Genomic DNA, 27,340 nt, shown 5'->3' with positions numbered 1-27,340 from the left:
GCCGGGGAAGGGGAAGCCCTGGGAGCTGGAGGTGCTGCTTGGTCGCAGCACTGGGGCACGATGGGGCGGCTGCAGGTAAGAGAGTGAGGTTGTGCTGAGGGGAAAATTCAGAGCTCAGTGGGCAAACCCAAGTGTGGCTTTGGTGGAGGTGACAGAGTGGTGATGGTCTGCTGATGGGGGTGGAATGCTGATGCTGCAGCAACTTGGAGAGCTCAGCCCTGGGACCGGGCAGCTTATTCTCCTTGGGGAGGGGTCGTGCAGAGCTGTGCAGGGAGGTCTCACGCAGCGCAAGACCTGAGCATGGGCTCAAGGTGCCCATGTGCTCGGTGTGGGGCAGGATGCACAGTGGGGATCAGTGCTGCTGGAGGCAGACTGGGAATGACACAAAACCTGAACCTCAGCAGCCTCCTGCCTGCAAAAGCACGGGCTGGAGCTGCTTCCCCCAGGGCACCCAGCTGCAGCCTTCACCCCTCTGGTTTGCTGGGGTATCCCAGCACGGTGCCATGGCTGGGGGCTGCGTCTGGAACCTCTTGATCTGTGTCCCTGGACCAGAGTCCTCTCCCCTGGGAGGGCACCTCTCCATCCACTGTGTCCTGGGGAGGAGCAGTGGGCTCCGTCACTGGTGCTTGTGCCTTGAGAAGAGCATAATGTCTGTGAGTGTGGTGGGGACCCCGGTGGGGCTGGGGGCCATGAAGCACCCCCGGAGCTGTGCTGGGCACCTTCTCTTATGGAGCAGCTCGGCCTCACTGGCAGCTGGTGCGTGGAGCGCCTTTGCTGGGAGGGATGCGTTGAAGCTGCTGCTGCTGTCACCAGCTTCTGGGCCACCGAGCCCAGGGTGGCTGCTGTGCTCTCTGCCAGCCCTGGGAAGGGCCTTGAACGGTGCCAGCAGGATCCCCGTGCCTCCATTGCCTCCTCTTTAAAAATGGGGGAGCTTAAAGGAATAGGGAGGGTCTTCCAGGGAAAGCTGCATTTGATCAATGCCCTTGAAGGTCTTAGCTGAGGGTCTTTAAGTGTTATGGTGTTATCATTAATAAGGACAGCATTTAAAGTCGGAGAGCTGACAGGCACAGTAGAATAGCAGCTGCTTTAATGTTCTCCATTTCATTCTGGACCTAAAATCCCTGTCAGCCTCCAGTGAGGAACAAGGAGAATTTATGATGAAAAATCAAAGATGTCCATGGAAATCAAGGATGGGATCAGTGCCTGATGGATGGCTGGCACGCGAGCGCCCGTCGCTGCCGAGGTGCTCTTGGCAGGGGATGGGAACTGTGTCTTCCTGCGCAGAATGGCAATGGCACCCTCTTCCCTTGCGGCTTTTGTTTCAATGCAGGTCTGCGCGGGGGGACTTTACTCCTTGGCAGCTGTAGTCCCATTCTGGGGAAGGTGCAGCCTTCTCCACTGTCCTGCTGCTCATGAGCTGGCCCATGGCTGAGGCTGGGCTTCGCTGGGACCATGATGGAGCCTCTTTCACTCTTGCATGCAAGTGAGTGATGAGCAGATGTCAGCTGTGGTCCCCAAATGCTCCAGGGCTGGTGCAATGCCTGAGCACGGAGCATTCACTGATGCCCTTATGCCCCAGCCCTGGTCCAGCCCTGAGCAACTTGTATCTGCTGTAATTAAAGCTTTTGTGGTAATGCTAATTCTGTTCCACTTAATGGTATAGGAGATAAATGCCCAGTGCACAAAGGGAGCTTCCTGCTTCATAACCCCATGTAAAAGAGGATTCCTTTTAAACAGTCTATTAATGGCAGTGATAAACACTGTTTTCCAGCAGTGCTTGGTGTCTGCGGGGGGCTGGTTTGGGGCTGGCTGGTGGGTCCAGCTGATAGGATGCTCCTGTGGCACCAGGCTGGGGACTGGTTGTGCCCTGTGCCACCACGTGTGTCCTGGGCAGGGGTGACCGGTGCTGTGCTCGGTGCTGTGCCAGGCACCTGCATCGGCTCTGCTGGCACTGCCGGGCCGGGCTGTGTGCTCGCAGCTAATTAGCAGCCAGCAAAGTTCATCAATAATCGCTGCTGTGGCGGCGGCTGATCGGTGCCTCGCCGTGGGTGGCACTGGTGTAAATCAGCCTGATTGATTGTGGCCACTGCAGCTTTCCCAGCAGTAATTTAAAGCAATTAAAACACCTCCCTCAGAAATTAACAAGGTAAATAATGCCCCCGCGGAGCCGCGCGTGGTACCCAGCGAGCCGGGGCTCGGGGGTGCTGTGGCCACTGCCGGGCTCCGGGTGGGAGCACAGGGATGCGGCCGCAGCTCCCGATGGGCACCGCGCTGCGGTACCCGGGGCAGTTCTGTGCACGCAGGTGTTTGCCGCATGGGGAGTGCTGCTGCTTGTGCAAAACCGGTTTGTGCAGGGCCACGCGTGTGGGAAATGGGGCAGAACGCCTCGAGTTTCCCTGGGGCTGGAGCAGCCCGGGGGTGCTTGCAGGGAAGCCCTGGGTGCTGCTGCCTGAGGGAGCTGTGTGGGCACAGGGCCCTGCTCCACGGCAGGAAGCTGCTCCCGAGGAATCAATCCATGGTGCTGGGACCAAACCGCAGCAGGGAACGTGGGACTGGTGCTCACCTCCTGCAGTGCTGGTCTTGGGAAGTGGCGTGGTGAAGCTTTGGGGTTAAACCTTAGACTCTTGGGCTTCTACCCTGGAGTAAAAATACCTAAATATGGGGTTTTCCCTGTGATAGGAGTTGTGCTCAGTCCTACTGCTGCAGCTCTGGTTTTAATTGCACAGTCTATCAATCCTGCTGCTGGGGTATAAATAGAGGCTACTTCACCCATGAAGGGTGATTATCTTTTATGAGTATGGAAGATCTATAACTCATGAGGTGCAATGGTAAGAAAGTGCGGAGAGAAGGGGAGTTGCTGCTTGGGTCAGATGGTCTGTTTAGGCTATGGGAAGGGCTCACTCTTAATGAAACCCCCAAATCTTCAGCACTCGAGATGAAAACTCATTTTGCACCAACTGCCAAAGCTTCACCTGAGTCTGGTGCACCCCATGGATGCTCCTGGGCTGCTCCTCTTGGTGATGGTGTGGAGGGATGAGCCACAGCCATGGGTAAAGATGTTCTGCTGTGGCAGGGGATTTGGGCACCAGACACAAGGTCTGAGCTCCTTTTGGCACTGTACCTGTCTGCCAGCATTACCGGGCTGATTTAACTCCCCCCGGCTCACTGTTGCTTGCTGTTTCCCAGGTCTGGGTGCTCTCAGCTCCTGCATGATGCTGACTGAGGCACCTCTTGGTGCTCTCCTGGAGATAACCCTTGCTGTGGCGTTGCCACATGCCCAGCCCTCAGAGCTCTGCATGTGCTGGCAGGGTGGGTGAAGTCAAGTGGGGCCTTGCAGCTTGTTTGTGCCACGGGGCGTCCCTGATACGGAGCAGGGATTAGATCCGCGCGTGCTGTGCCAGGAGTGCTCCGGGGCTGGCTCTGTGGAGAGGGGCAGGATGCTGGGCAGGGGGTAGGGCCGGGTGGCGCCTGCCCCCAGAGCCCTCCCGTGCGCACGGGGCGCGCTCCGCAGCCCTGCTCCGGCGCAGGCGGCTTTCCCCGGGGGGGATCTCGTGGCTCTGCGGGACGGCGCCGGCGGATCCTGCCGGGAAAGGCTCGGCCGCGCCTCTCCTCCTCGCCCCTTCCCGGCTCCCCGCGGCTCCCCGCAGCCTGCGGGGCCGGGGCTGCTGCCGCTGGTTCCGGCTGCTGCCTGCAGGGTCTCCGTCCCCGGGGCCGGAGGGAAGCCCTGCTCTGTTCTGTGTCAGGAGCCGGGTTTGTTTGCGGCTCTTCGGCAATGTCCATGCGGATGTAAATGGTTACTTCGTGTGCTGGCAAACACCTCCTCAGCCAAACACCCGCTTTGCTCCGAGGGCTGCGGGAGCCGGGCAGTCACTGTGTGACTCGTGAGCGTGGCCATTCCCGGGGGGAAGCGCAGCTCCCCTTCCCTCCGGGTGTGGGAATGTCACCGGCCTTTGGTGCTCGCCTGGGTGCAAGTGTTGCTGATGCTTTGCAGAGATTTTGTTCCTTCCTTTTTCTGGAAGGCTGCTAAGGGTTTGATCTCTGCAGTATCTCCACTCATGCCTTGTAAAGTGTCCTGATCCCGTGCAAAAAGTGCTGGATAACAGCAGGAAATGATCCATCCACTGTAGGCAGCAGTACCGGTAAGCAGCCCTGGGACATGGGGATGGCAGGACCTGGAGCTGCTCCGCCTCTAGACAATGTGTTTGAATTTATCTTTATTAGGAGCAGCTACACTGCAGGGAGCCCAGGGGACACCGGTGCCTAACGGGAAAGAGGTTCCATAGGGCCAGGCTGGGTGTGCACGGGCAGGCAGATTGGGCAGTGCAGGGCTGAGGTTGTGCTGTTGCACAGGGAAGGAGCCCTGAGCCTCCACGCTGTGATGTCCTGGTCTCAGGACAGGCTTGTTGCCAGGCTGGTCTGAGCTATGGCCTCCTTATGGACGGTGGAACATGCTCAGAATGAGCACCTTGTAAACCCATCAGAAGTCCAGCCCCAGAAGCACCCCAGTGCCCATTGGTAAATGTGTGCTGATCTCACTTTTCTTTCACTTGGTGTTTCTGTTTAGAGAGGATCATGGAAAGGAAGCAAATCCTCTGCCCGGGGAAGAGGGGGTTCATGGGATGCCATTTATTTTGAATAATCTACAGCAAGTCAAAGGAAGTTGTATGTTAAAAGTAATTCCACGGATTTAAGATGTAGTGTCCCATCTGCTTTAGTTCAGATGCTGAATAGAAAGGAATGAAGCATAATTTGTCAGGCTCTTGTAACTGCTGTGTTGCCATTAAAAGAATACGATCTTACAAAAAAGGTAGGATGCTAAATCCAGCAGAGTAATTAAGCTACTCATCTAATTGAAAGTTCTATGATTTATTGAGCCATAAACCCCAATTCTTTCCACTTACTGACCAGGACCTACGATATATGCTATTGCCTGATGGATTCTCATTTCCAGCTGGGCAATATGCTCCTTAAAAACAGTGTTAAAAATGTCACCAAGGAAGGCATCCTTCATACCAGGCAAGTGATTTAGCCCCATCTGAAGTGTGCAGCACATCAGGGTTATTCCTGCAAAGGACCACAGGATCCTGTAATGGGGGTGTCTGCTGGCCCCTGCGGCAGCAGAGCTGCTCGGGGTGGGAGGTGGAGGCCGGAGGTGGTGACAGGGGTGTTCAGCTGATGGCTTGCAGAGATCACAGGGCAGGTTCACACGGACAATGGAAGGGTACAAACGCTTCTGCTGGTCACCAGGGCCTGGCACCGTGCTGGTGGGACAAAGGCAGTTTGCTTCTGGAGGGGAGGGATGCCCAGTCCTGGGGCACTGGTGACAGAGGTGCTCCTGTCCTCGTGGACCTCATTGCCACCCTCTCCCCCAGGACCAGGGCTGAGCTGCACCCGGAGCTCATCCAGCACCACAGAGTGATTTCTTTGTTGCTCTGGCAGCATGTGGAGCGCTCTGCGCCCCTCCCTGTGCTGCGCTGCTGCTCTGGCTCCACACAGGTCTGATCCTGGGAGTGTCTGCAGGTCCATTGTGCATGAGAACTCACCCCAGTGTCAGAGTCCAGATAGAGCCCACCCAGTGAATGGGAGAAAATGGAAACAGAGGAAAATTAAGGAGTTGAGTGGTGATGTGCAATATCCTTCTCTTGGCCATTCCTCTGGACAGATAGACTCTGGAATTGTGTTCTTCCCAGTCATAAATGCAATGAGCTCGGAAACCCCTGAGCACCCCCAGTCTCCTTGGCTAATGCAGTGCTGCTGGAAGGCTGCTCTTTGTACCTTTTTCCTGTCAATTAGGAATTTCTTAGGCCATCTTTTCTGTAACCTGTACAATTGCCTTAATTGACTTCCGCCTTAATTGGTAACAAATCATTTCACAGAGCCCTTGTAATTCTTTCAAATCAATAAATTCAGCCTTCCTGCGGGACCATGCGAGGCGCTGAGTGGGGCTGCGGGGCCCGGGTGAGAGGTGCTGCCCAGCACATGTGGGCTTACAAATGCTGAGGGATGCACGGTCCTGCCTCGGGTCCTGCTGGCTCTGTGCGCTGGGGGTGCTGAGCAGGGCAGGATCCCCACGGAGGAACAGGCACTGCGGAGCTGGCTGCCTGCACCACGGGAATGGGAGGGAGTCGGGCAGGGGATGGAGGTGAGGGAGCAGGAATGGGTTCTTCTGGCCAGCCTGGGATGGACAGCAAGGGCTGTGCACGGTGCTGCTTCTGCTTATGCATGGGAAGCTCATCTGATGCCCTTGTGTTGCTCTTTCCAGGTGCAGAGTCTTGTAACCCCTGATGCTGGCCGGTGCTGTTACTGGTGTTGGTCATGTTTAGTTGAGGGTTGATGCTGGTTTCCAAAACCACAGGTAAAAGTGTGGTCTATGCTGCCTTGAGTGAGGTTGGAGACTGAGACTAACATAGTACTTGGGCCTGGCTTGCACTCCCTGCCATAAGCGAGATCTTTCCATCGACACTGCCCCTGGCCTGCTACTTCTGGGGAGCAGCTGAGGCTGTGCTGGCCGGGGAGATGGAGGTATCTCATAGCCCACACAGTAGGGATGAGGGAGTCTGGGGGGAAATGCCCCTGCGCTGGGGACCTGCCATACGAAAATGTCTTTTGATGCAGCTTGCAAGGCTCGGGCTGCTCAGCTTATCCTGAAACAGAGTGAGAGCTGATTTAATGGGGGTGTAAGTACTTCCACAGCGGTGGGGATTAACTGCTGGAAGGGAAGTCCGAGGGAAGTGGCAGATACTCCAAAGTGACATCTTCAGACCAAGATTAATGCTTCTCTGAAAGGTGTCTTGCCCAAAGAAGCTGTTTGGCTCAATGCAGGGCAAGCTGGTTAAAGCAGAAAAGCCTGTGGTAGATTGGAAATGAGACAGTATGATCTACTGATGCCTTCTGGCATAAATTTCTAGGAGCCTGTGAAAGCACATCTCACATCAGTGTTCTCAAGCATTAGCTGGCTGGTGCCTCGTAGGTGGCTGAGTTCACCCTACCATTGTTCTTCCCTGGACACGGAAGTCGAGCCCAATGCAGAGCACCTTAAATAATGTTGAGGAGATAATGCAGCATCTGACAAAGTCAGGTGTGAAATCCCTCTGCACACTGTAAATCAAGGAAAAAGGGTCTTGGAACACCGCTGCTCCCTTTGATGTACTTGTGGGGTGTGTAATTAGCTGTAATGGGAATATTTTATCTTTGCTGTTGAAAGTCACGATTTGTTTGCCTGTGTGTACATATGAATCCGGTTAGAGCCTTGCTTTGTGCAAGCCATTCCTCTGGAAGCTACAGCTGACCCCCTGGAGCACCCCGACAAACCGAACCTGGGGCTGCCTGTAGGCAAATGGGAAGGTCCTTTGTGCCTGGGTGGGTTCTGCTTTGGTGTCATGGATGGGAGAGTTGGGTTTGCAGGTAACGGACCCGTCTGACCCCAGCACCCAGCCTGCCCATAACAGAGCTGTCCCCATGGAGCAGCTCAGCCCTTTGGGGTTCTCCTAATGGGCACCACGCTTTAACATCAGGGCAGGACAGAGCCCTGTGACAGAGTGTGAGGGTCTCGCCCTTTGGAGATGTGCAAAAGGTGAGAGAGAAAGCTGCTTCTGCTGTTGCCTCTTCCAAAGGGGATGAAACCCTTTGTAGCTGGAGGTCCCTGGGAGAGCTCCCTTGGGAGCTGCAGTTAAAAGGGGCGGGGGGGTATCCTGTGGTTCAGCTGGGAAGAGCCCAGCCCCAGACACTTCCCCCTTGGTGTCAGAGCAGCCAGCTCCAGGGCAGATCACTGCAGGTAATGAAGTTACCTGGGCTGGAGATTGGGTTTACTCATGCCTGCTGTCATTGGCTTCTCTGCTGCTTCCTTATTTATCCCATTTCTGAAGCAATCGCTCCAGATGAGCGTGTTCACACTGGCTGGGTGCTGGCGGCACCTTCCCTGCGCTGGGGTGTGCGAGGCTGGGGCTGAGGTGCAGTGGCTGTGCAGGGTTAGTCACGCTCCTGGCGTGTTCTGGCTGGATGCTCAGCTCCCAGCACCTTAACTCTTTACTTGGCAGGGAACAGGGATCCCATGGGATGGCTGCTCCGGGTGCCTGTGGGGCTCCTGGTTTCCTTCTGCTCCTGTGGGGCTGGGGAGGGCAGCAGGACTGTGTGCCCCATGTGTGTGCGCCCATGGTCCCTGAGCCCAGTGAAGCAGAGGGTGCGCTGTGAGCGTGGGCTGTGCCCAGCAGGGTGCTCCCATGGGGAAGAAATGCCGTGGTGTGACCGGGATGAGGAGACACCCAGGTCCCTTGGAGGGAGTTCCGAGCACAGGCACGGCTTGGGCACAGCGGAGGGGGCTCCTGGCTCTGGCCTTGCTCCCCAGCCACCTCCATCCTCGCGTGGCTTCAGCTCTCCCCAACCTCCTGCCTGTGCTGAGCAGACCAAGAGCAACGGCAGAGCAAGGCTTGAGCTGGAAACCTGGCATAATGTGGGGCTTTTGCTTTCCCTGTTCTAAAGCACTTAAGCCTGTCATCACCCTCGACTGAGTCCCTGCATCCCTTCCTGCTTGCTTAACTCTGCGGCCACCCAGGAGAACACAGATCCCGGGTCCTGCTGGGTGCTGCCTCCTGTTCTCCACCGGATGGGCTGCCTGGCCTGGGGCTTGTTGGGCAGCAGGGTCCTCTGAGCTGCCCTCCCTCTGGGTGCAGCAGACTTGGAGGTGCCATTTCATCTGCAGTGGTGATGAAAGCCTTGGGGCTTGCAGCTGAAAGTGTCCTCAACCCCTTGGGCTTGTCCACCCCTTATAGGCAGAACTGAACCATTTGAAGGGAATTGTGTAGAAGGACAAGAAATGACCAACACCTTCCATCCTGTGGACCCGTGTCTCCAGAACCAGTGAAACCTCTCGTGTGAGTTGTCCAGATTGCTGCCAGCGCATCCAGTTTCCTTGGAAAATCCTTTGAAAAGGAGTCAGGAAGGACCTCCCTGATTAGAGGGGCAGCCCTCGACCTGCCTTCCTTGAGGTCTGCTTTGGCACCCAGCAGCCTCCTGACAAAGTGTGGATATCCTTTGAAGGGAAAGGGAGGCCTCTCCTGCCTGTCACAGGGACAACTCCTGCTATCAGAATAACTGGCAATAGAATTGTAGAACAGTCCCTGTGCAGTGTTCCTGCAGCTGGAGCAGTCCCCAGCAGGAGCCTCCATGCTCTCAGGAGGCAGAGGCAGGGGCAGGGGCCAGACTGGAAGCTGCTTTCCCGGCCAGCAATAACACAGATGGAAATGCCAAGAGCAGCTTTGCAGTCCCGCACCGTGAGGTGTGACCGAGAGTCCAAAGAGGAATTATCACCTCTTAAAACATGACAGAAGCAAACTGGGGGAGATGCAGCCCCTGAGGGTGGGCACCCGGCCCTGCCGGGCTGTCCTGCCCTGCCCGGAGGTATCGCAGGGGTTCGGGGACTGGAGCAGGTACTGAGGAGCCTCTGGAGGAGTCTGTTGGAGGTGACACATGAGCTGGGTGCCATTCACCGCTCTGTGACCTGTGATGATGGCCTTGTATTGCATCCTGCTATGTCCTTTCCAAAGCTGGGGAGGAAAGCCCAGCACTGTCCTATTTGCAAGACAATTACTGTGTGTGCTCTTAAAACACTTTCCTGCTTCAGCAGCACTTTGAATCCAAGAGACAATCTGAGTTTGACTTGGCTGAGTTACAAGGGCCGTTTCCTTTCTGATTAGCTCCCCTGTCTCTGAGCTTCCCTTCCTTTCTGTCCCTATCTCTGGCCATGGAAGTCTCTGTCTGAGACTGTTGGGGTGGTTTGTGCAGTTGTAGGAACATGGTAGATGGAGTGCAGAACCTGAGGAATAATTAGCGTTTGTTGTCATCATCCTGCTAAATACTTGGCAGGTTTTTACCATCTGCCACATTTGCCTTTATATGGTAGAAGGTGCTCTCCAAAAGCTTCCCGAGGGTTGCGGCATTCGGATGCAGCTTCTGGGGACTGGGGCGATGGCTGGATGCAGTCACAGGCAGGGATTGAGAAGGAGCCCTCAGGGTGGTCAGCTCTGTCTGCTGCTGCTCTGCTGTCGTCGGTTTGCATTTGGTGGATTCCAGGACCGTTTCCAGTATAAAGTCGGAGGGAACACTTGCAAGATAAGCTTTGTGCTTGCAGCTGCTCTGCCATGCCCTAGTCTGGCTTAGCTACTGCTGCTCTGTCCTTCAGTCTGGGCTCATGGGGCTCTGCCTTCTGTGCTGCCCACCACAGCCCAGCCTGGCTTGCAGAGCAAAGTGTCTGGCAAGCAGAGGCCTGGCAGGAAAGAGGAGTAATTAATGTGAGAAGCTGGAGGGATGCATGAACCGGGCGAGATCTCTGCTTCACTCCTTGCTTTTTCCCTTTTTTGAGCATTGTCTCTGCCGATGGATAGAAGGGCAGGCCTGGAATCCTTCCCCAGCCCCGGGGAGGAGATTTGCTGCTGAAGTGCAGGACTTCATGGTCTAAAGCGCTGCAGCGATTCCTCTCTTGGGAAGGTAAATGGTGATTCAGGAGTTGCAGTGGGGAAAGCCTATGGGGGCTCAGGAGCAAGCCTTTGCAGTGTTGAGGTTTTCCCCGTTGTGGTGCCCCAGAAGGAGCTTTCCTGGCGCAGATTCAGGCCATTGGCAGACGTGGCACGTGTGGAGCTGCAGCTCCTTCCCCATGAATGCGGGGGGTACAGGGCGGTCCCTGCACTGCCACCGCTCCCCAGGGCTGGCTTTGGGCTCACCCACCCGGCGCAGGCGGCCATGGAGCCGGCTCTGCCTGCAGCAGCGCAGCCTGGTCACTGCCTGGCGATGCCACACGGGTCCTCCCCAGCTCCACCGCTGCGAGCCGGCCAAGCAGATTGATGGCGCTGGCCCAAGGGGTGCTGATGGGAAGAGCTCGTGTTGGTCTGTTGCAGAAACTGCCCGAAGGGCCCCAGGCTTCCATGCATGGGACACGGTGGGTGCGGAAGGTGCTGCGGCACAGCATGGGGATGCTGTAGGGGCAGGATGGTGGAAGCTGCTGATAGTATCAAGGACTGGAAGAAACAATTCATGATAAGGCAAGTCCTGACCTGAACTTGTGCCCAGCAGCTTCAATGAGAAGGGAGCAGACCTGTTCGGTGGTGTGAGAAAGCTCTGCTCACTTCCTTGTTTAGTTTTCCCACAGCCCTGTGCTTCCTGCTCACCCCGGGGCTGGAAGTACCAAGATAGCATCAGGGGGGCTGCGCCAGTGGGATTTCTGTCCAGGCAGGAGCAGGATGTGCCAGCCGTCCCCTGGGGGGGCCATGAGCATGGGAAGGGGCTGGGAGGCTGCTCTGGATGGAGCTGGGGAGGTGACCTGCTCCCAGGGGTTATGTTCAGGATCAGATCTCAGCCGGATGATAAACCCAAGTGAGGAGCACAGGATACCTGGGGGTGGGGTGGAACTGCTGCTCTGGATGTAGGAGTTAATTCTGAGGACGATGCTGTGGTGGGAGGGTGCGTGGTGCCTCCGTGGACTGAGATTAGTGGAGGGGAAAAGGGTGGGACATGAGTCTGGCTCTTCCTCCCCCTCCCCAGGTCACGGGCTGTAAATTGGCGCAGCCTTTCTGGGCATAAGGAAAAATACCGGTAGCCTGCCAAGCAAAACAATAGGTCTTTCCACTGTTGAGCCACGTCCAGACAGTCTGGGCCTGTGTCCAGCTCCGAGCTGGCGCTCGGCTCAGCCTCCCCTTGCTGGAGCTTTAATAGGAGGGAAAGGAGAAGCAGCAGAGAGTAATGAAAGGGAGGAATGTCTGTGACATTTTTCTAAAAAGGAAAAATGTGGAGTTTCCAGTCAAACCGAAAGACTTATTGGGTTCGCTGGGAGGCTAAGTCCAGCTCCTTAGGACAAACTGCTAGATAAGGAAAACAATTTAGTCCCAAGTAATACTCACTTCAGGTTGGTGCAGGCTCTGCCAGAATCTGCTTTGACTGCACCACGTTCATTGATTTTTCCTTCCCAGCTCTTCAGCAATCGTGGTCCTGCCGGTCCCCTCCGGAGAGCCGGGATGTGCGGCTGTGCCCCGCACCACGGCACTGGTGCGTGGCCCTGTCCCCAGTGTGGGCACCCCCAAAACCAGCTGATGGGAGGCAGGGGCGGCCCAGGCCCACCGCGTGAGGTTTGGTCTGTGCACCATGAACCAGCAGAAGCCATTGGGCAGAGTGACTCGATGGCACACGGGGGTGCGGGTGCTGCCTGAGGCAGGGCAGGGGAAATGAGCTGTTGTCTGTGCTCCGAGGCCAGAAAGGTGACAGCTTAGACCCTGGCAAGTGACAGCGAATGGATGTGGGAAACTCTGGAAGAAAAGTCAATTCCTCCTGTTAAAATGCCACTCACTTGCATGATGCTGAATTTCACCTCTTCCCCCTGAGGTGCAGACTGTGGGGACACCCCCATTCCCAGGACCTGCAGCCGTCCCCAGCCAACAGAGCCAGGGCTTGGGGTAATGGTAGTTAAAGTGCTGAGTGTGGTGGCTGCTGTCTGCCTGCACATCAGCACGGAGCAGTGGTCTGGTGCTCCCCAACAGCCAGCAGCATCCTGGCACTTTCCCATGTTGATCTGATGGTGCTGTGGAAGGCTCTTGGTGGGGAAAACCACATGAATAGTGCAGCAGGACGACACTGTGGGCCAGGTTAGGAAGTGTAACATGGGTGGTGCTCCGTAGTTCAGTTTCTTTGAAGGTGTTTGACATTTTGCCCAGAGAACCTGTAGATAATAACACATTATGTGGATTTAAAATTGGCTTAATGACAGATTTCAATGTATGGTCATTAGTGGCAGTGCTGCTTCCTGCAGCGTTCCCAAGGAGCACTCTGACATGGTCTAATGTGTGATTTAACAACAGTGATGATAGAAACCTTTGCTGGTAGCGTCTGCAGGTGACACAGAGACTGGTGTTGTTGTGAACAGTGAGGGCAGAGCGGGGAACCTCCGGGGTCAGTGGTCACAAGCCAACACGATGCATCACCAAGGAGCTGAATGCAGGGTAACCTCCCCAGAAAGCGAGGAGGGAGGGAGGGAGGGCAGGCATTGCTGCTGGTGTTGGTGTGCTGGCTGTCCTCAAGGGCATGGGAGCTGAGGCCAGTATCTGGCCTTGTGCGCATCCCTCTCAAAGTGTGTGTGTGGGGGTCTCAGCCCCCAAGCAACCCTCCTCGAGTGCAGCCGCAGGCTCCCATGGGGCTCTCAAACCCAATTCTTGCTCCTGTCCCCCCATCCCCATAGTGTGTCTGTGCCTTTTGTTTCTCAGCTCCAAGGCAGCCCCTTTCCTGCAGGTCCTGCTTACATGGGTTCCACGCTTCCCTGAGGCTGGGCTCTGCTCTCGCCCGTGCTGGTGGTCTGTGATGCCGATAGCAGGGCTGGGGTTCAGGCTGAGGATGTGTCTGAGGGAACGCTGCTTCATTTGTTATCGCTTTCATTCACGATTACTCCTTGCCAGCAGTTGTATTTGCAAGTCATTTTCTGGCTGACAAATGGATGCACATCACCAACACCCTGCAAACAAGACACGGATGTAGATAAGAGCCGGTACCGTGTGCAGACACTGATCCCCTGATACCAGCATCTCCGTGCACCAGACCCATCCTCTGCACAAGGCAATCACTCAAACCAGCGATTGCTCCGTCCACATCAGCACTTGTTTTGGGAGAAAACCCAGCATGAGAAATGGTGCTTGTGCCACAAGGCTGGGCTGGGCTGGTGCTGGCATTGCAGGCTTCAGTCTGCAGGAGGACTGGCTGTGTGGGTGCTGTGCCCTCGCCAAACGTGGCTCCGGGGGCTTGCTGTATGCTTTCCCACCTCCCACAGTCGTCCCTCTCTGTCTGGGGCTACTCTGTGGGTTTGTACAGGGTTGGTATTTACATGTGGATGAAGTCTGGATTTTTTAACTCTACAAACCCGGCTCCTTTGCCGGGCAGGCACGGCGCCGGTCTCGGTATTTCCACAGCTGGGACCATGTACGTGCCTTTTGCCGGGGGAGCTCCCCGGTGCAGGGGGAAGCTGCTCTCTGTGCATTCTACCAGTGTCCTTCGGATGGAGGAGAGGATCCCTGCAGCTGGATCCCTGCCTCCCTCCGAGGTGTCCCTTGCTGTCTGCACAGAGTGGAGCAGGGCTCGCCGCACAGCACTGTCAGCTGGAGGGCCAGAGGGGAAGGTCGAACCATGGCAATGTTCCCTCTGAGGGCAATTATTCTCAACAGGCAGCAGCTACAGCAGAGATTCTGGCACCTCAGACCCTGCTCTTCCTCCCCAGGCTGCTTGGAGAGTTTGTCTGAAGCAGAAAGTGAACTCCCTTGCTGGAAGCCCGTGCAGCCTCCATGATAGCTACAGGGATCTCATCAAGCAGGAATTTCTTGGCAGGGGATAGGACCTGTCTGCCATATGGTTTCCATGTTCAGAGCAGAAGGTGATCTGTGGAAGTAGAAGGAAAAAAACCCCTGAACTTCTGCAGTTGATTTCCACTTGAGACTCGTTGAGCAGCTCGAGGAGGGACCGGGGACAGGCCTGACCCTCGCCCGCTGCTCCATCAGCGCTTCCCGCAGGAATGCCTCCAGCTCCTCTGCAAAGGATTCCCGTTGCCAGGGGATTCTGTATTCTGACAGCTCCGGTGTGTCTGAGGGGTTGGACCATGAGAAGTAAAGCTCTCCAGGGTGTCAAATGTACAAGTAACTGTCACAGCCTGCCCGGCTCCAGCCTGCGCCAGGAGCTTGCCCGGTGCCGGTGTCTCGCTTAAAGGAGGAGCATGGGCTGGTCGTTGGTGGGATGTCAGCTCTGGGGCTGTGTCTGCCTTGGGAAAGCCTGTCTCTTCCCCTGGTATGGCGAAGCTGGGTAAAGCCTGTGGTGAGGAGATGTCTGATCTACCACCTCGTCTTTCTGCTATCCTCCAGCCTGAGGAGATGGAACGTGTTCAGCGGCCACATCAGAGGATATTTGCTCTCTCCCACCTTTCTTCTGAACCTGGTGGTGAAGTCAATAGAGCATGTTCCTGGGAGCATAATAATACTTTCAAATACTATGACTGTCTGACGAGATAGATGAGCAAATCTGATCTGCTGCCCTTTTGAGCCAGGAATGAAGCTTCTATTATGCACTCAGGTGGCTGGAAGCATGGGAATTGCTCAGCTGAAATGCCAGGAGTGCTCTGCAGTAGTCACCAGTGCAGAGGAGCGGCTCCCCGCAGGGGCTCTGGGGACCAGGAGGCTCTGGAGAGTGTGGGATCGGGATGAGCTGGGTGTGAAGCTGCCCTGACACCGAGCTTTGCTGCGGGAGGGAGCTGTGTGTGTTGTGAAGCCGAATCCAAGGGCTTAGGCTCACAGCGCGCTCCTCTGCCTGTGTTAAAATGCATTCTGCTCTGGGAGGGGCTGGTTTGCAAAGTGCAGCTTCCAACTGGCAGCAACGAAGAAGTATAAATGGCTGAGCAGGCACAGAAGAAAAGTTTCTCTGTGCCTGACAAAGGCACTCGCTACTCTTGAACAAATATTTAGGCCATTTCTGTTGCCAAAATCATCACAAGCGTCCAGGACACACGTCTGCAGCAGAGCCATGACCCACCATGTCCTCACAGCTAAAGCCCTTGAGGGTGGCTCGGAGCCTCGCCAGGGCCAGGGGATGGAACATGGGCCCCTGTGCAGTAGCGATGCTGCTGGGGACCGTGTTGTGGATAAAGTTCTATGGGTGAGCCTGGGGGTGGCTGTGGGGGTGCTGTTGGTCTCGCAGCGGTCCATCGCCTGCTCCCATGTGGCATTGCCATCCCTGTGCTTGGTGTTGCTGCAGGGCCAGCCTGCCCATGGTTATCCCAAGCGGGCGGCGGAACATGGATCCCTCGCATGAGGGTGCTGAGCTCCCAAGAGAGAAGGAAGAGGAGGAGGAGGGAGAGATCCCCTGTCCTTCACGGGGGCCCTGCAGCAGCACAGTGGCACTGTGCATCTGTCCAATGTCTCGTTCCCGTTCTGATGAAAGCGGTGCTAATCAGACGTAGCTGAGGGAGCCAGGTCCGGAGCAGTTGGTGTATCCCAGCTCTTCCGACGTCTTTGCAGTGTTTCTGTGAAGGCACGGAGTGTTTTAAAGCATGAGATGTGACATGAAAGCAGGCAGCAGTAGATCAGAACGTTCTGTCTGGAGTTTCAAACAATACCCTGGAAATTTCCAAGTCTTTCCTGTTTGTCCCGCTGCTCGCTGGACTCCTCCGCTGCCATCCCTGTGCTGTTTGCGATGGCAGAGCTGTTTGAGTTCCCTACTCAGAGGCATCGATCTGGAGGCATTTAGCGTATTTTGCCTCAAGAGCCTCTCTCTCTCCAGCAGTTTCCTTGGGCGCTCAGGCAAAGTGGAAACATTCTGGTGCCTCCAGTGGGCTCCCCAGTGCTGGAGGGGGTCGGAGCCCTCCCGCCGGGTGCTGGGAATGCCGATCCCAGCCGGGCTCTTCCCGTGAGGAGCTCTGGGCTCCAGCCAGAGCTCCGCTCCAGTAGTTCAAGCTGGGGACCCAGAACCTCTCATGCCTCGAGGTCAGACGAAAGCAGAGCTCCCTCCTCCTGCTCCAGTTCTGGCAGGCGAATTCCATCACTGCACAAATATTTTGGCAATCCAGCGATAATGGAAAAGGAAATGCAGAGACATCCAGTCCGTCAGGAGCTCTCTGAACTAGGACACTGGGAGCAGGGCGGGCAGTGGGGCTGGGCTGGCCCTGCTGGCCCCATAGCGGTGCCTTTCCCTGTGCCACCCTGCAGGAATGCCCTGTCCCGGGCCAGCCGCTCGCTCCATGGTTCGTGTCCTGGGACGCGCAGCGGTGGGTGATGTGTAACAAGGGGCTGCTCTCTGTGGAAGTGTTTTGTGCTCTAAGTGGTTACAGCAGTGCGGGGTGGTGTGTGTGTATTTTGGTATCTATAAACAAAGCAGCTCAAGAATGCCTTGATACCAAAGGTTGGTTTTGGCTGCTGATCAAGTGCTTTGTGCCGAGGTTTTTGCCTTTTCTTTTTCTCTTTACTTTTGAAAAAAGAGTTCAGCTGCTGAGAGTGAGCGAAAGAAAAGGAAACCGTGAAGCTGCTCGCTCCGGGGTTCCGTGAGTTAGGAGCAATGATCTCCAGGTCTTTGGAAGCGGCAGGCTGGGAGCTCGCAGAGGTGGGGAAGCAGCCCCTGATGCAGGGAGAGCTCGAGCCCCCAGCCTGCCTCCAGGGAAAGGCAGGGTTTCTGCTGGTGGGTCTGAAGCTGGGACCCCCCATCCGAGGGCTGGCACCTCTTATTGCTGCAGCCCATCCCCATGGGAAGTGCTGGGCAGCGGCTTGGCTGGAGCAGAGGCAGCCTGAGCCCACCCTAGTGCATAGGGCAGCATTCCCCACCATGCTTGGCCTGTCTGTTGGATGCTGTGGCACCACACAACAATATCCCTGGTTTGAGGAGCTGGATTGCTGTGTTTTGTGCTATTTTGGTATTCATTTCAGTTTTTATCATTTTAAGGTTCATGCGTTTCTAATTGTTATGAATACCATGCTAAAATTAATAGTTCTATGGTTGGTTTATTGCATTTAGTGAAATTATGTGTGTGTGATGTTTGCCAAGAAAAGGCGCCGCAGCGACTTTGCTCACGTAACGAGGATAATTGAGTTGTTACACTTGTTGAAATGATGGGATTAATCCTTTAAAAGTTGGCAAACTGGAGGGGGGATGTGAACCATGAATTGGGTCACACACGAGCAGGAGGGGCCTGTCCTCGGGGCCCGGAAGGAGCCCTGCGGGCACGGGGCACTGCACAGCTCTGTCGTTGTGGAGGTTGCATTGTGCGGGTCAGAGGCTCTGTGACTTTCTCTGATGGACTCAGAGAGCTTCAGAACGTCGCGGGTGACTCCTGTCTCTGCTGTTACTGCTGGAGAAGCCCAGGGTTCCACGTGGAGCACAAAGAGCGAGTCACAGAGCAAACCCTCTGCAGGCAGAGGAAATGCTTTGGTACCAAAAGAAACCGCTTGATGCTCTGATCCCAGCCCTTCATCTCCAGGCTGTGTGCCCATTGGGCAGATGAGGGTGCTGGGGGGTGCTGTACCCCACACGGGGTCTTGCAGCAGAGCTTAAAGCTCTGGCTGTGCAGAGGTCTGCCTTCACAGGGTATAGATATCATTTCATACTTGCTGGGGAAAATCCGGTCCTAAGTTGGGCATTAATTCTGCAGAGCGTTTTGAGGCAGATTGTCAGGCAAGAAAAGAGAAATGTAAAATAAGTCTTGTTTACTATAGATGATGATGTGGCAAAGTAACTCAAGAGCCAGTTCTCGGGAGTTTATGACAATAATCATGAGTATGTTTTATAAATGTGTAGTGATGTGAGTGGACTCAATTCTGGCTGAATTTCAATGGTATGGCTTTGTGCTGCAAAGCCTAAATCAAATGGCTATAATTTATGCTGAACTGTACTACGGGATGCATTTATTCACAAGTATGTGCTGATTGTAGCATTGTGCTTGATTTATGGTGTTTTACTTTTTCATATGAAAATCCCTACCAAAAATAATATTTAGAGTCTCCTTTTATTTACCGAGCCCAGCAGTTTTCCATAGGCACGGTGGCAGAGGGTGCCTTATCTCCCTCCTCTGGTTCCTCGGCAGCCGGCCTGGAGCTGACTGCTGCGGATGGCTCGTGGTGCAGTGCTTGCAGCATGGCCATGGGCAGTGATGGAGGAGTGATGCACGTGCACAGGAGCGGCTCTGGAGCCTGCATCACCGTCCTGCTTTAGCGCAGTGACTGGTCATTGCATTCGGAGCCTGATTTGATTAGTAAGAGCAAAGTGGACTAATTAAACCCATGCAGTGGTTTTGGTAGTGCTGGGTAACAGCTGGACTTGGCGATCTTAAAGATCTTTCCCAACTTGGTTGATTCTGGGGTGAAGCTCCAGTGGGCAGCTGGGAAGTGATGGCTCCTCATGCATGAGAGCAGTGTTCCTGTGTCCAGAGCAGTGCTCCTGCAGCAGGCGTCGTGCTGCGAGGTTTAAACTGGATGTGACAATGTGCTTGGCACAATTAAGCTGAGAAGCTTCATTTATCATTGCTACCGAAGGCGAATGTCAGCTCCTGGGCACCCTTTTCTGTTCCTAATGTTTTGGAAGTCACAGAAGAGGTTTCTGTCATCAGGCGACTGGAAAGGTTTGGGTAATCCTGGCCTTGTAGCGTTACCTTGAGTAAGTGTCGTATCTTTGGCTCTGCTAGAAAATGCATCATTCAGAGACTAAAAGAAAGATTTATTTGAAGCATTTGAAATCCCTAAATAAATCATTTCATCTCATACTAGGTCCCAAACCATCCTGGGAGTGTGCGCAGCCATTAGGAGAGAGCTAAGACCCAGCAGGACTTCTTCCTGCGTTAAAATTAGTTGTGCTGAAAGTTTATCAGTGATTTATTCTGCAGAGTGACTCCATTTGTAATTCTCCTTCCTGAAAGTTTCAGCACCATTGTTTTTAATGATAAGAACTTGTTGTAGCAACCTCTGTCCCTAAACACTTGGAGACTCTTGTTTAAATAAACATGCAACTTGCAAGCAACATGCAGCTTAAATGTGTATCCTATTAAAAGCTGGCAGGAATGGAGCCTCCCAGCTTTCTTGCCAATGTTTGGAATACAGTAGCATTTCTGCTCCATAGCAATAAATTTCTGCAGAATGAAGGGCCATAATATTTGCCTTTTCTAGGGGAAACTCTGCTTCGTTAAGCGGAGAGATGGAAAATGTTCCTAACAAACAGGACAGCGTGAAGCAGGTACATATTTCGGTTGCTGACATCGCTCCTGCCTAGGGCTAAGCTCTCACCCGTGTTTTGAAGGAGGGAAGGAGACGTTTCCCAGCACTTCAGAGGCCTCATGGCCAGTCCTCTGATCCTGAACTTGCCTAAACGAGATAATGGGCCCCTTGCCCATCCCCATCAGCGCGGGCTGGACCGGGTGAGGCGTCTGCAGTTTTGGGTTGCACAACCGGCACAGGGAGATTTCCGTCAAATCCATTTGTGTTCACCCAGTTTTGAGCTCAGGCCGGCTCTGGAAAAGGCTGCCCAGGGCAGTGTTCACACACCGTGTAGATGAGGCCCTCGGTGACACAGGTTAGTGGTGGCCTTGGCATTGCTTGGCAAGGGTTGGACTGGATGTCCTTGGAAGTCTTTTCCAACCTGGTTGATTCCATGATTCCGTGTGTGTCCCGCAGCTCCCATCTCCATTCCTGTCCCTCTGCACCGAGTGTTCGTGGCTGCCTTGCTCTGACCAGTCCTTTGCTATGGAAAGAACTTCAACTGCTGTCTTTAAGTTAGTGTTTTCTAATTAGTTCACCATTAATTAAGGGGTTCTGCTGTTAGGAAGTGAGGATGAGCTGGCACACCGGACTGCCGATGCCCAGAATCTGCGGGATTCAACTCTGAATTCCAAAATAACTTCTTCATTAATAATTTTGATTTTCCAGGCATTGCACAGAAGCATTGGTGATTAACAGAAGTGCGATGTGTTCTCATTCATAGGACTCCTAATTAGCGGTAATCCAGTTATTAACTCTTTGGTGCAAATAAGCAGGGATAGAAGTGGGGAGTGGTGACTTCTTTTTGCATGGGAGCACAGAGTGCTTTGCCCTCTGCCTTTGGGTCTCGTGCCCTGGGGAAGCTTTGCCCATTCCCTGGCTTTGCTGCCGTTTGCAGGCAGAGGTTCAGAAGGACATGCTGTGTGCAGGGTGACACTTCCCTGTGCCAGGGCAAATCCCGCATGGGCCCCCCTTGCTTCCCAAGAGGTGACTGGGATGCGTCGGGAAGGCGAAGCGCTGGACACAGCCAGAGCTGCCTGTCAGCTCCTGCCCGCAGTGGGGCTGAGGCATTACCTGCTTCCCTCATAACTCACCAGAGTTCAAGTGGGCAGGAAGCTGGCCCTCTGCCTGGGAGAATTTGTCACAAAGATTAAAGAATTAATGAGAAAATACAATATATTAAAGAATGAGAGATTTTGCTAACCTCTTACCTTGTCTTTGCCTTAATTGCCTTTAAAAATCATAGGATACAATGAATTATCATTGATTTTTCTCAATATCTTTTATTCCTGCAGAAGCCAGATAAATTGCAGCGAGAGGTGATGGTTCAAAGGGACCCAGGAGATCTCTGAGGTGGGCAGGATCACAGACACCCCCCGGGTCCAGCTCCCTCTGTGCTACCACAAAGCTCTTGCTCCTTTCTGTGTCCCAGGCACTTGGCTGGATCCGCCCTGGGGGGTTTGGTGCTGAGTGGCTGCAGTGGCACCTCGCTGGTGGCACTGGCACCACCCAGGCTGGCTGGGCAGATGTTACAGGGGACCAGGGATGCTGCTCACCATGCACATGGGATGCCGTGCATCTCCTTTGGCTGGTCTGAGAAGTCAGGCTGCCTCTCCAGGGCGGTGACTTCTGCTTAAAGCACATTCTCAGCTTCATTTTTTACCCTAAATCCAATACTTTGGGCAATATGACTTCTCCTGGAGCTCGTGCAGGACAGAGCCATAACTGGCTGCCTTAGGGCTGGGGAACCATGACCGGGAGCTCAGGACCCTCCTGGCCTGGGCCCTGTTTGCTGCTGTTGTTCCCCATCGTTGTGGTGCTGCTGCTGTTCCCAAACCCTCGCGCCCCTGCAGGATGGGTTTCTGTGGCCAGAGTCCCCACGCCGGGCTTTGGTTTTATTGAACCAGGAATGTGCACCGCTGCTATGGCAACGCAGTTCTCATCCCGGGGCTTTCCAGTTGTGCCTGGTGATAAGTCACCCCATGGCAGGGACCCAGCCCAGACCCATCCTCTGCTCTCCAGAGGACACCCTCTGAGCCACAGACACCCCATAAACCCATCCTATGGGCAGCTCCCATCCAAACGGGCACCAAGAGCTGTTGTCTCTGGGTGGGCAGCAGGGCTGGGTGCTGTGACCCATGTTTTGGGCATGAGGAGAGGCACTGCTGGTGATGGGGCTGTTGCTTGCTCAGCCACAGGGTGAGAAGGATCTGAGATGTCTTGGTCCATATTAACAGATTTTTATTTGAAGTTCACCTCAGAAACAAGCAGTGTTGGGAAATTCAGCGGGGCAGGTCCAGATGGAGAAAGAGCATGAAAGATTTATAAAGCCTTTTTGGTGGCAATCAATACTGCTTCTTATTACAGCTGCGTCCTTCCAAACTCTTCCTTGTTCATTTATCTACCTCTGATAATTTGACCAAAATCTAATGGATGAAGTACCAGGGAGGCACCTGGATGTTTTAAAGATGCGGTGCTGCATTTCAAGGACTAAGCCAGGTAATTAATCTTTTCATCTGATTCCTTCCACTGGCGATGGGGTTTTATTGCCAAACCGCAGTGTCTAGCTGTATTGGTGTTTATTTGCACTGTTCATGTGCCCTCAGACCGGGTCATACCCTGGCTGTGCTGCACGTGCCACAACAGTGGCCTTGTTCCGAGAGCTGACGCAGGGGCAAGGGACGGGTGGTGGGAATGACGTGGGGAGCAGAAGGTGCAAGGAAGCGTGGGGATACAGGTCACGGTGTAGGGCTCAGCCTTGCTGCTCTGCTTCAGGTGAATGTCACAAGAGCAGTGCAGGGATCAAAGGACGTTCCCGTGGCTTTTCCAGTGGTAACAAGGGATAAAACAGCACGGGAGAATGCAGGGAGGTGTCTGTGAATACAGCAAGTGGTGAGAGAGCTGGCACCGGTGGCTGCTGAGGTCCTGCAGAGAGGGATCGTTTGGCTGTGACCAGCCCTGGAAGTGCTCAGTAAAAATGGGCCTCATTTTCACTGTAGCTTCGAGAAGTATTTCACTACCATACACCCAAAATCCGACCTTGCTGGGGAGGACGCTCGCTGACAGACCTTGGAAAGGCCACCGAGACTGGACCTTTAAAGAGCCAGCTAACATATGCGCTCAAGCATTTTAAAAGAGCAGGATGAGATCCTTCCTGGACTGCTAATGGCAACCTTGCATACTGTTTGGTGCACTGAGGACATTCCGGAGGAGAGAAGCTTGTGCAAGGTTTTGCAGAAGGTGAGGAGGGGGAGCTGGAGGTTTGCTGGCTGATGGTGGAGAACAGGGCAGGAATGGGACTGCTGAGGGGGGAAGAGGGCAGTACCGAGCAGGATGCTGAGCACTGGCTGTGGGGCTGGTGTGCATGCGCTGAGGGGCTCGGGAAGCTCTGCGGGTGCCCAGGGCAGGCACCACTGGCCTGAGGCTGCAGCACATGTGTGTGACAAGGGAGATGCAGCAGCTCCGTCTTGCTGGATCATTCGGGAAGAGGTGTGCAGGGGCAGGTGAGGAGTCTCCAGGTCGCTTCCTGAGGAGCAGAGCCCTTATCACAGAGGAGGCCTGCTGAAACTTCAAGCGCAGACGTGGGGTTTGTATCGGGAACCAACACAGAAAAGCCCTCAGGTCTGATCTCCGGCTTAGCACAGGCCAGATGAGCGCGAGGATCCCTCTGGCCCCAGATCTCTGATCCGCTGTTAGAAAACACCTGGCAGCGCGGCTGGCAGCACTGGGAGGGACGGGGCCGGAGCGGTTCCGAGCCGCAGCTCTGCTCCCTGTGTGCGCGCTGGGGTAGCCCCAGGCAAAGAGCAACCTCCGAGCTCAGGAGCCGCGCACGCAGAGGCACGCACTCGAGCGCGGCTCCTGGCAGCGAGCAGCACCAGGGGAAGCTCACGCTCTCCCTTCCAGCCAGCGGCCACCGGTGGCTGCCCAGCTGACGGCTCACCTGAGCCGGGGAGCGGAGCCCGCACAGCCTCCGAGGTGGGACCACGCTCCCCGCGCCAGCAGCATCTGCAGCATCTCCTCCCTTGCGGGGCTGCGCCCGGCCCTCCCTGCAGCAGAACCTCTGGGTGTTCGTGGTGGCTGCTTGGAAAGCCTCAGTCGTAATGGGATCATTTTCCTGCAAGCTGTTTCAGAAGACATCAGCCAGCCAGTCGTATTTCTGTGCAGCATCTGTCAGGCTTCTGCACTTCAGCAAGCTTCAGACAGGACCATTTATAGTTTCAATAATGCTTTATTCAGAGACAGGTTATGATAACTTCCATCTCTCTGTTTTGCAGATATGATGTAATTTGAACATGTCTATGGAAGTTTGAATGAAGGAATTGTCTTGTGTATATGATGAATATTCTAATTGAGAATAATATTCACTAAAGGCCAAGACAGGTGCTTTCTCCTTCCTGGGATTCCTAATTGCTGATGTGTGACTGGAATTTGTATGTCCTCTTAAACATCTTTCCAGTGGTTTCCCAGATTTATTGCTGTTCCATACTACTGAACATTTGCATAAAGAGAATTTAAATTAGCCTCTGCATCGGTATTTGATATAAGGCGGATCTTGCTGCCACATGCAAATTCCCCAGATTCAGTCACCAGAGCAAGTGGAAGTGTTCTGGATGCAAAAAGGAGGTTCAGGGATCTGGGTAATGGTGCTGCCTGCTGCAGATGCTGGAGAAGAGGCAGAGCCTGCCTCAACTTCCACCCTCAGCAGTGCTGACCCAAAAACCTGTCCTGGAAACGTCACCATCCTGGGAAGAGCTGGAGCGTGACCATTGGGTTCAGCAGTCCGGGTTTTGCTGCCTGTGACTTGGTTTCCCTCCAGCTTTTCATCCTTTCCTGCTAACCTCTGTTCTTGAAAGCACAGCAGAGAGGGGGATGAAAGTAACCCTGTCCCGTTTGTCGTCCTCATGGCCCCATGCCATCCGATAGTCCCGGCACCCTGCTCCATGCTGCTACCTATACCCATAGCTCGAGCTGTACAGAAGCGTGGCTTGGAGCCTCTTGCTCTCCTGGGCTGTTGGCCTCCTTGCTCTCCACCCTCCTGCTTTCCCTTGGATTCCCGGCTGTTTTCTTCATTTGCGAGCCTCGGTTTGCCGTTTTCCCAGCACTCTCCCAGTTTCCCGCAGTTCTGCTGACTCTGCAGGCGGGCTCCGTCCTCTCCCAGCAGACCACCTGGGAAACAGGAAACGCTCCGAAGCTCTGGATTAACTGAAAGACCATACTTTGCTCCCCCTTGGCTTCTCCATTTCCATCTCCTGGTCTGATGCTGGGGCTTTAGTCCTAGCAGTCATCACCATGCTCACACAGAGAAGTGGCTCAAGGCGAGCTGGGGAGCCCAGCACGCCAAGGAGTAAGTGTATCTTCCTCTGGAAAAGCCTGGGATGTACATTCAGGCCCTCCTACAAACCTTCCTGCTTTGCTGATGTCTGACCTGGGTGCAGGAGTAAAACCCCCTCCCCTGCATGGCCGAGAGGTACCGAGGAACTGCCTTTGTGTGTGCAGCACGGAGCTGGTTGTGCTGTGATCGAAACGCTCCCCCCCGAGAGCGCACGAAATGAGGTGTCATTTAAACTCCCCGTGTGGGGAAGTGGCCCTTGGCTGGGGCTGTGCCACAGCCCAGGAGTCCCAACAGCAGCCTCGGGGTTTCTCGGGGAAGTGGGTCACTCGAGAAGTGCATCCAGGAAAGGAACACTGTCCCCGGCATCCGGACTCCCGGGCTAAGCCCAGGCCTCTCCTTTCGGAGCTTCATGACTTACGCAGCCATTGCTGCCTAAACCCAGCCTCCCTGCCCTCTTCCAGGTACCGTGCCAGTGCAGGCAGGAGGGGCAGACTCAGCCGCACACAGAGATGGGATCCTGGCTGAGCTGGGGAAAGAGTTGAAGCTGTAGGATGGGGAGGAGAGGGGCGAGATGTCTGCGGCTCTGGGTGAGCATCGCTGGTGTGTTTCAGCTGACGGCGCTGCTGCCGCTCGTCACTGAGGCTTTGGAAGGCTCGGTTGCGGTGCTCTGCCTTGGTGGGCACTGTGCGGGAAGGCAGTGGGGAGGTGAGGGGACACCAAGAGTCAAGGTAATGAAAATGGGGCTCGGGTCTTACAGATGTTGGTTGCAGGTGGGGTAAGCGTCTGCGATGGATGCAGCACAGCAGCAGAGGAAATTGCGCCTGGGACAGGGTACGACTGCTGAGCCAGGTGGGAATCCTGCAGGGTTAAGTCAAGAGGAGGGACTCTTTCCAAGGACATCTCCAAGATTCCAGCTGGCTGCGGGATGGAGCAGGGTACGTGCCTGGTGCACCCCGCTGGATGGAGCACCCGCTGCAGCCCCAGGACCAGGCTGAGGAGCAGTGATTGGGGCATTAAAGGAGGGGGCTTTCTTGCTCACGTGCGTGCCAAAGGGAAGTGAAGCAGAGCACAAATCAAACCAAACGCTGCTGTCCTGCGAGGAGTGTGCGAGGGCTAAAGGGTGCCGAGGCGCCGGCTGGGTGAGGGGAGATGGCCCTCTTCCCCATTCATGTATTTTGTATTATGAAATGACTGCGGTTGTCATAGCAACATAAAGGGAGCAGATCTCATTACTGAGGCCTGGCCACATTATTTTCTCCAAGGAATTTCTTCTTTTCATTATTTTTCTCCAAAGGTCAGTTATCCTCTGAGGCAGGGTGGGAGATTCTGCGAAAGGTGAAGCATATTCATGGCAGAATTCCCCTGGTGGAATTTACAATCATTTTGCTTTTTTATACTTGTAGAAAGATTTCTTTTAGTATAACATTTCCTTTTAACCCTTTCTGCGTGCAGCCTGCCTGCTCTGCACATCAAACCCGGCTGGTGACTAAGGAGCTTTGCACAGGGATTTTCTGCAGAAAGTGGAGAATTAATGTCACATCATGCTTTTATTATCATATCAACCCAAGTGTGTCATGCTGCATGCGAGCGTTTCTCTGACTTTCTGTTTGCCTTTAGCAGCTGTACAAACCAGAAGAACTATTTCAAACTTTGTTATGAATCTGCTTCCTTTCCTTTTGTAAAGCCATCGCTGTCGGCTGCGATCCAGCCCGTGTCCCAAGGACCGGCTCCGACCCTCACACCAGGCTGGTGTTTGTAAACCCCATGTCTTAGAATCCCAGCCTGGTTTGGGTTGAAGGGACCTTAAAGATCCTCCAGCTCCAACCAGGGGCAGGGACCCCTTCCACTGGAGCAGCTTGCTCCAAGCCCCTGTGTCCAACCTGGCCTTGAGCACTGCCAGGGATGGGGCAGCCACAGCTTCTCCCTTCACTTTCAATACTCGAGTGCTCCTCTCAGCTGGAGATGCAGGGAAATAGAAGCACAAACACAGGGTTCCGTGTGGTGGTGCGACCCCCGGGTGCTGTGTCCCCTGCAGTACCCACCCCTCGCGTGCTTTGTGTGTAAATGCACCGGGTTTTGACTGCTGCGTTTCATCAACCCCAGGGCTTCACACAAACACCCCGGTTCCTTTTCAAAGAAATATTTCCTGTTGCCTTGTTACTAAAGCTTTGAAACCGGCATTCCAGCGCACTGCCAGCACATGTTTGCTAAATATAATCTAGAAACGGAGTAATAATACCCAGCCAAAGAGAGAGGAATGCGAATTGTA

General features: G+C 54.6%; 1 long non-coding RNA gene across 1 annotated transcript; it reads left to right on the top strand.

The window, feature by feature from the left end:
- Window positions 1-26,381, top strand: LOC136021070 (uncharacterized). The gene is made up of 5 exons (XR_010615663.1): window positions 1-75; window positions 21,035-21,092; window positions 22,107-22,238; window positions 22,739-22,979; window positions 25,842-26,381. It is a non-coding gene; the product is annotated as an uncharacterized LOC136021070 (long non-coding RNA).
- The last annotated feature ends 959 nt before the right edge of the window (window positions 26,382-27,340 follow it).

Source organism: Lathamus discolor, chromosome 12, assembly GCF_037157495.1.
Source record: "Lathamus discolor isolate bLatDis1 chromosome 12, bLatDis1.hap1, whole genome shotgun sequence".
Lineage (NCBI taxonomy): Eukaryota > Metazoa > Chordata > Aves > Psittaciformes > Psittacidae > Lathamus > Lathamus discolor.
This window is presented reverse-complemented; position numbering and strand designations above follow the sequence as displayed.